An 8693-nucleotide genomic window follows, 5' to 3' on the forward strand; every position below is an offset into this window, starting at 1 on the left:
AAGTAGCGGAGTAATCTAAAAACAATTAATAATATCTATTTTCTCAAAATAAATACTGTAATAAGTAATAATAAGCATAATAATAGTTAATAATATTATGTCTATAATCAACAATAATCTGGTCTTAGATATTTATAATTATATTACTTCTACTACTTTAATTAATTAGAACTAGCTTTTATAATTTTATAAACAAGTATAACAATTATTTTAATAATTTAGTCTAAAAGTTTATAATTATATTACCTCTATTACTTTAATCAACCAAAACTATTAGTTTTCATAATTTATGAGTGCTATAATTTTAATTATTTTAAAATTAACTAATTATATTAATTAATTAATAATATATTTGTTAATTATAATTTATTACATTTTATTGGGATGAATAAGCCTAATTAATTTAATTATAAAGGGGGTTAAAACTTAAAATAGGCTACAATTGCAATTGGTTCGTTTTAATTCAATGTGGCTATAGTCTAAATTCCTATCCAACTCAATTTGGTCCAAATACAAGCGCAACACCTCATAACCCGGTCTGGCCAAATCCCCGTCCCCATCATATTTGGCAATCCATGCCACCCACATCAATGATCCACAACACATTTGGGCCGTTGATCCAAATCATCAATGGTCCACAGTTAATCCTAATTTCCCCTTTATTTTTAAAACTTTCCTGCATTTCATCTTAACCGTTGGATCCAAGTGATCCAATGGCTCCCAATTTCTTTACGTTAAATATTTTTCTCCTTTTTGATCGCCAAAAATTCAGAGCCATTGATCACAATGATCCAACGGCTCCCCTTCTATCTCTGGTTTTAACTAAGAGACCAACCCCCAAATCCTAATCATTCCCACCAAGACCGGCCGCCCTCTTTTCCCTTTCCTCTTTCTTTTCTCTCTTCTCACAGACCCGTCAATCTCTCTGAGACCTTGCACTAATTTGTGTAAGATCACCCAAAATCGAACCAAAACATTTATCTTGTCTCTTCCAACCTTGAATCTCGCCGGTGTTTCCTTTTTTTCTCACCTCAATTTGAATCACAACCCCGAAACCCTAGACTAAAAAATTTAAGCGTTCAAATCTAATGGTTTCATTTCCTGTTGTTCAAATCACCACATGCATCTGATGATTCATGAGGATCTAGAACTACATCGTGATGATTTTTGGTCCAGAGGTCAAACGCGGCGACCTCTGGACCTTAGCTTTGACTGTTGGTCTTTTGGTCTTCGACGTCAGATTTCCTTCACCATTTCTTGCCAAGGTATTTTCCTTCTGTTTTTCCCCTTTGCTATCATCAACCTTCAATCGTCACACTCCACTATCTCTTTGAATTCAACGAAACTCTAAGGCTTCAACAATGTTGTAGTAGTTCTAAAAAAGAATAATAAATTTCGCATGTGCGTAGACTATAAGGATTCATATAAGGCGTGCCCAAAAGACTTAAGTAAAATACAATATGTTAAATACTTTGAGTTCCTTCTCTAATTTCTTTTCCTTCTTTCACTTCTGCATGAGTTCGACGATAGTGAGTTGATTGTGAGATAGAGCTCTTAGATGGCTAGGGATTGCCTATACTTGGTTTGCTGCTCCGAAGAAGTTAAACCACTGAACCATTCTGTAATTATTCATATGTTATCATGTAGTCCTGCTTGTGTGACATTTTCTGCTAATTTCTTGCCCAATTTTCTTCATGATATTCATCAGTAAATATGTAGCTCTCATCATGTTCTCCTGCTTGTATTTCCTGTTTGTCGTTATGTTTACCCTATGTTATTGTTTACATTATTGTCTCACAATGATCATTGATTTTGTTTCTTATACTGATATTATTGTTAGGTGTATGTCTTATTAAATTAATATTACTGTGAGCTTAATTCTATTAGTTCCCTATGCTAATTTGAGCTAACTAATTTCTGTGGTGGCATCCATATTTAGCCTATGCCACTAAATTGTTGATTGAGTGATATTAACTGATCTCTATACTTATGATCGTATTAAGCTGATTAAATGATGTTCCTAAAGTCTTTCATGCTATCTTGTTTAACTAACTGAAGTCTCCATCATTATGTTGCCCCTGTTAAAATGATCGTCATACTTACAGTATCACACTGCTTGTGTTCACCTAGTTAAATGAATCCTACTGATGGCCTTGCCCATATTATCATGTTGATTTAATTAAGTGTCTTTGTTGTGGCCAAACGCACACGCAAATATACGCGGTCATAAAGTAATAAAGTGATAAGATAGAGTGTCGAACCACGAGGACTTGTTATAAACTATTAACTAAATTAGACTATCATAATTATCTAAACAAGAATTAAATCTAGAAGTATTTGATTCTAAACTAATAATAATAATGAAAAACAAATAGTGAACTTTGAACTAAATAATATCAGATTTTTATGCTTTCAATGTAATAAAAACGATCTAGGGTTATGGGCTATCTAACAATCCTATTGTATTCTTCAATTAAATTAACTAATTAATTTATCTGATTTATTGGTCAACGGGGTTATTATTGTTCATAAGAATCAATCGATCTCCTACTCACCTATTCAAGCTAACCCAACCCCAGACTTTCCGAATAAAACTTCAACGTCAGCGTAATGGAGCTGGTGTCGGCGATGAGGAACATTAAGGAACCACAGTTCCGGAAACCAATAAGATCCGATCCTAATTAGAGGGATCCTAATCTATGGTGCGAATACCATAGGACCAATGGTCACCGTACTGGGACTACCGGCATTTGCGCCAGGAGTTGGCGACATTGCCTAAAAACGGCCATCTCAGAGAATTCTTAAGTGATCGGGCTAAAAACAACTATGGCCGCAATCTCGTGCCAATACGGAACCTTTGAAAGTAGGAGAAGACCCTCCACAGTTGACTATCAACATGATTTTTGGGGGGGGGGGGAGGGGGAGGGGCGAGATTAATGGTGTGACATTTTTGGTGGCAAAACAGACGAAGGTATCAGTAACACACAGTAAGAGACTTTGAGAAGTCGCTGGACGACATTAATTTCACGGAGAAAGACACATATGGACTACTGCTTCCACACAATGATGCCTTGGTAATCTCTTTAAATATCTTAGATTTTAAAATTAAACGTGTTTTGGTGGACCCAGGAAGTTCGGCCAATATTATCCAGTGGAGAGTGTTGGAGCAAGCCAAGCTGGCCGGAAGTATCATTCCATCCACAAAGCTCCTCGTCGGGTTCAATATGGCAAGCGTGACGACTCGTGGAGAGATTTTGCTGCCCACGAATGTTGAGGGGGTGATGAAGACGACCTTTTCGTGGTAGTAGATAGTAATATGGGCTACAATATTATCCTGGGGAGACCATGGTTGCACAAGATGAAGGCTGTACTGTCAACCTATCATCAATTGCTAAAATTTCCAACTCCCGAGGGAATTAAACTAATAAGAGGAGACCAATCGGCGACAAAGGAGATGAACGCAAGCTCAGTTTCCAGTAGTAAAGGGAAGGAGCATGCAACATAACAATTACAGGAACCGGCGCATGCTCCCGAGCCGAACGAAGTCAACCAGGGGCAGGAGTCTTCGAAATTCTATCAGGTACCAAGATATTTCCAGGTACCAGAATAAACGGACGCATCAAAGTCCACAGCGGAAGAAGTAGAATAAGTTGAGTTGTTCGAAAAAATCCTGGAAAGGAACTTCCACATGGGGACAGGACTAATCCCCGAGCTCAGGTCAGGATTTATAGAATTTCTTAAATATAATGTTGACTATTTTGCGTGGTCGCATGCAGATATGAAAGGTATTCCACCAGAAGTGACTGTGCACAAACTAATCCTAGATCCTAGCATCCCTCTGGTAAGGTAGAAAAAATGTCCTATTGCCGAGGTTAGAAACAAATTCGTCAAAGAAGAGATAACTCATTTTCTTGATATTAGTTCAATCCGAGAGGTAAAGTATCCTGACTGGCTAGCTAATGTTGTAGTAGTTCCAAAAAAGAATAATTAATTTTGCATGTGCGTAGACTATAAGGATTCATATAAGGCGTGCCCAAAAAACACCTTCCCATTGCCGAACATTGATCAAATGATTGATGCGATGGCCGTGCACGGGTTAGTTTAGTTTCCTCAGTGCTTACTTCAGGTACAACCAAATCAATATAAACCCAGAGGATCAGGAAAAAACTTCGTTCATAACGAACTTCGGTACATATTGTTATAATGTGATGCCTTTCGGGCTAAAGAATATCGGATCCACTTATCAGCGGCTCGTAAACAAAATATTTGAGAAAAAAATAGGAAAAACCATGGAAGCTTACATAGATGATATATTGGTTGAGAATTTGAACGCAGGAGATCACCTTAAACACTTACAAGAAACCTTTGACATCCTAAGAAAGCACAACATGAAGCTTAACCCCGAGAAGTGTGCCTTCGGAGTCAGCTCTGGTAAGTTCTTGGGATTCCTGGTGTCGCAAAGGGGGATTGAGATCAACCCTAATAAAATTAAAGCCATCGAAGACATCCCGGACCAGCTATCGAGCATGAAAGAGGTTCAAAGGTTAACAGGAAGACTGTCCGTTTTAAGTAGATTCATTTCTTGGTCTTCCGAAGAGTGCCATCATTTCTTTTCACTCCTAAAAAAGAAGAACAACATCGAATGGACTCCGGAATGTCAGCAGGCTTTGAAGGATTTGAAAAGGTATTTGTTGAGTCCTCTGTTACTGTCAAAATCGGAGAACGGCGAACATCTGCTGATCTACTTAGCAGTCTCGGAGGTAGCAATAAGTTTTGTTTTAGTCCAAGAGGATGAAGTTATGCAATATCCTATCTATTATGTTAGTAAAATTTTAACAGGAGCAGAAACTCGCTACCCACATCTGGAAATATTGGCCTTAGCTCTCGTAGTCATCGCTAAAAAACTTAGGCCTTATTTCCAATATCATCCGATAGCCGTGGTGACCTCCTTTCCCTTGCGGAATATCCTTCATAAACCTAAACCTTTTGGTAGGCTGGCCAAGTGGGCAGTCGAAATGAGTGAATTTGACATAGAATATAAACCTAGGACTGCGATTAAGTCACAAGTTTTGGCCGACTTTGTGGCCGATTTCTGTCCGGCATTGTTACCTTTTGCTAGAAAAGAAGCAGTAATGGTGTCAGAATCGACATCAGGAGTTTTGGAATTTGTTCACGGACAGAGCTTCTAATGTGAAGGGTTCCAGGCTCGACGTAATGCTATTCACGCTTTCGGGAGAAACCCTAAGGCAGGCCATAAGAACTGTTCCTTTGACTAACAATGAATCAGAGTATGAGCTTTGATTTCAGGACTTGAGCTGGCCCGGGGACTGGACTACGAGGTCATAGAAGTTAAATATGACTCATAATTGGTAGTAAATCAAGTCTACTGGATCTTCGAAGCTCAAGAGGAATGCATGCAGCAATATGTAATGAAAGTCCAGGATTTGCTCACACGGATCAGGGAATAGTCGATTATCCACATCCTGAAAGAAGAAAAGGCGGAGGCATACACACTAGCCAATTTGGGATCGCCCACAGAAATGAAGGGATCGGACTCTGGTACGGTCATGCAGCTTATGCATTAAGTGTTGGATACAGATAGCTATTATGAAGTAAACATGACTAATTTGGTCTGGGACTAGTGAAATGAGGTCACTGACTATCTCGAGCATGCAAAACTGCCTGAAGATCCTAAGGCATCTCGAGCGCTGCACACTAAAGCAGCTCGATACAACTTCAAGGGAGGCCAATTGTATAGGAGATATTTCCAAGGCCCGTTGGCCCGGTGTTTGGGAGCTTCCGCAACTAATTATGTCATGAGAGAAGTCCACTAAGGGATCTGCAAAAATCACTCGGGCACAGATTCCTTAGTGTTAAAGCTAATTAGAGAAGGATACTACTGGCCTCAGATAGAACAAGATGCTAAGGCTTATGTGAAACAATGTGATAGGTGTCAACGTCACGCACCATTAGTACATCAACAAATAGAGCTATTGCAATCGGATTTGTCGCCCTGGCCATTCAAGAAGTGGGGAATGGATATAGTCGGTCCGCTGCCACTGGCCCCCGGTAAGGTACAATTTCTTTTGATTTTAATTGACTATTTTTCCATGTGGGTTGAATCAGGTCCTTACCAGAAAATCGGCGAGCGCGAAGTGGTAGATTTCTTATAGGAGAATATAATTTGCAGATTTGGGATACCAAAAGAGATAGCCTGCGACAATGGGCCACAATTTATAGGCGCAAAGGTCACAAAATTTCTTGAAGAACTGAAAATCAAAAAGATCACATCGTCACCTTATCACCAGAGTGCAAACGGTCAAGTAGAATCAACAAACAAGGTGATTATCCAAAATCTCAAAAGAGATTGGAAGCGGCTAAAGGCAAATGGCCCGAAGAACTACCAGTAGTATTGTGGGCGTATCGAAAGATGACAAAATCAAGAACGGGGGAGAGTCCTTTCTCTCTTGTGTACGGTGCGGAAGCCTTGATCCCGGTGGAAGTAGTGGAACCTACCTTGAGATATTTCCAGGTGGACGAAGAAACAAATAATGAAGCAATGTTGGTCAAATTGGAGCTGCTCGACAAACGGAGGGACTTGGCTCATATAAGGATGGCATCCCAAAAACTGAGAATGGAATATATTACAATCTAAGAGCCAACCTCCGTTATTTCCAAGTAGGAGACTTGGTTTTAAGGAAAGTAACTCAAATACGTGGGAGCTCAATGTAGGGGAAGCTGGGTCCAATGTGGGAAGGCCCCTACCGAGTTTCAGTTGTCATCGGGAAAGGGTCATACGAATTGGAAAATCAAGAGGGAGTAAAGTTGCCGAACAACTGGAATGTGGCACACCTCAATAGGTACTATTGCTGATGCGCCTCGCCTTTACTGAAAGTATGCGCTACACTCTTTTTCCCTTCATCCAGGTTTTATCCTAATTGGGTTATTATTGCAAGGTTTTTAACGAGGCACCAACGGAAAAAATACTACGAAGGAATCTTCGTCAGCAGAAATAATACCTTTAAATGATAAGTCATGCAAGCAATGAGCCACTACGGAGCGGTTAGATAGTCTTTTGCCCGGTAACAAAGTTTCTACAGGGAATTAAAGTTTTCTATCGGACCAAAGGCTACCCGACCATTCACGAGTGCAAACCATTGGGGATTGTTAGATAATCTTCGGCTCGATAGCAAAAGTTCTTGAGGGGAAATGATGCTTGCTATCGAATTAAAGATTATCTAACCATTCACTAATAGAATCTTCAAAGGAGCAAGACTTCCAGTGTTCAAATTCGCATTCTTCGCATTCGAAAACTGGGGGGGGGGGGTGATATGAGAGTACGACAACAATGACTGCCACATCGATCGGGATTACGAAATCCGAAAACAAAGTTGTATCATCGGAACCGGGGACTTTACGGCCCGCCCAATAGAAACAAGTTGTTCAAGTTAGCCATAAGTTATACAAGTTAGCCACAAGTAATGAAAATTTCTTTTTTAGCACAACGAATACTTATGTACTTTTGAAAATGGAAAGAATAAAGTGAATTCCTTTTATTTTTATCTTGTTTCTTGTCCCATCGATGAATTAATTTTATAATTTAAAAGTTAAACAAGTACTTCAAATGCTAGTGCCGTAATGAACAGGAGACGTCCTCTTCAAGAGCACCGTAAACATAAGAGGGTCCTCTCTTATGAAACCCTCATGTTAAAGGGTTTATTCCGGTAGAACTTATGCCCGAAAATCCAAATGCTATCGGGGAAAAATACACCCGAAGCCTTGCATAATTCGACGCAAAGAGAAAATGTGCGCAATACTTAAATGGAAAGTATGCAAAAACGAAAACTTGCACAACACTAAAACAAAAAAAATACTTTTATATACAAAAAACATTCCAAGTAGCACAAGTACAAAAATATGGAAAAGCAAATCAAAGTGAAAAGAAAGCAAAAGCTAAGCTACTGCAGCCCCGTCATCCGGAGGAAGGGAGGCATTTGCACCCCAGGAGAAGTAGGCGGGTCTGCCACCAGCTCAGTATCTTAGCCTTCACCAGTTTGGCCTTCGGCATCATCCTCTTTTGGTTCTTTTTCAGTTATCGAGAACTCAGAACCAGAAGAGTCAGTACTATTAGGTTGGACCGGAAGACCCCTTTGGGCAGTTGACTTCAGCCCAAGTGCCTTAGCGATTTCGGCATCAAAGTCAATGACACCCGCTTTGGCCTCTTCCAAGGTTTGTCTCCTCATGCTATACCTAGAATATGATTTTTCAACAATGAGGGAAGTCGGCTGAAGTTATTTTTTATGAGTCAACCTCGGTCGAAAGGTTATCCCGCTCAGATCTATCAGCCTGGAGGCTGACATCAAAGTCACAGACAGTGGAGTTGAAAACATTATTGTTCTCCATGACTCTCTTATGCCTCTCTTCCAACCAGGAATACTTCTCCTCAGCAGCATCAACTTCTTCAGCTTTGCAGTTTAAGGTCGCCTCTAAATTATTCAATCATTTAGTAGAGGCAGCCTCGCAATAGGATACAGCAAGAACGACATTCTGGACCTCAACCCACTATGCCTTAGTTTCTTAAAATTATACCCTTAACAGGGTTGCCTCTTGGCCGAGGGTCACTACCACTTGCTCGCTTTGCTACAACTGAGCCTCCAACTCAGCGGCCGAAGCAGCTTGTGCTTCCAGTACTG

This window comes from Nicotiana tomentosiformis, chromosome 11, assembly GCF_000390325.3.
Source record: "Nicotiana tomentosiformis chromosome 11, ASM39032v3, whole genome shotgun sequence".
NCBI lineage: Eukaryota > Viridiplantae > Streptophyta > Magnoliopsida > Solanales > Solanaceae > Nicotiana > Nicotiana tomentosiformis.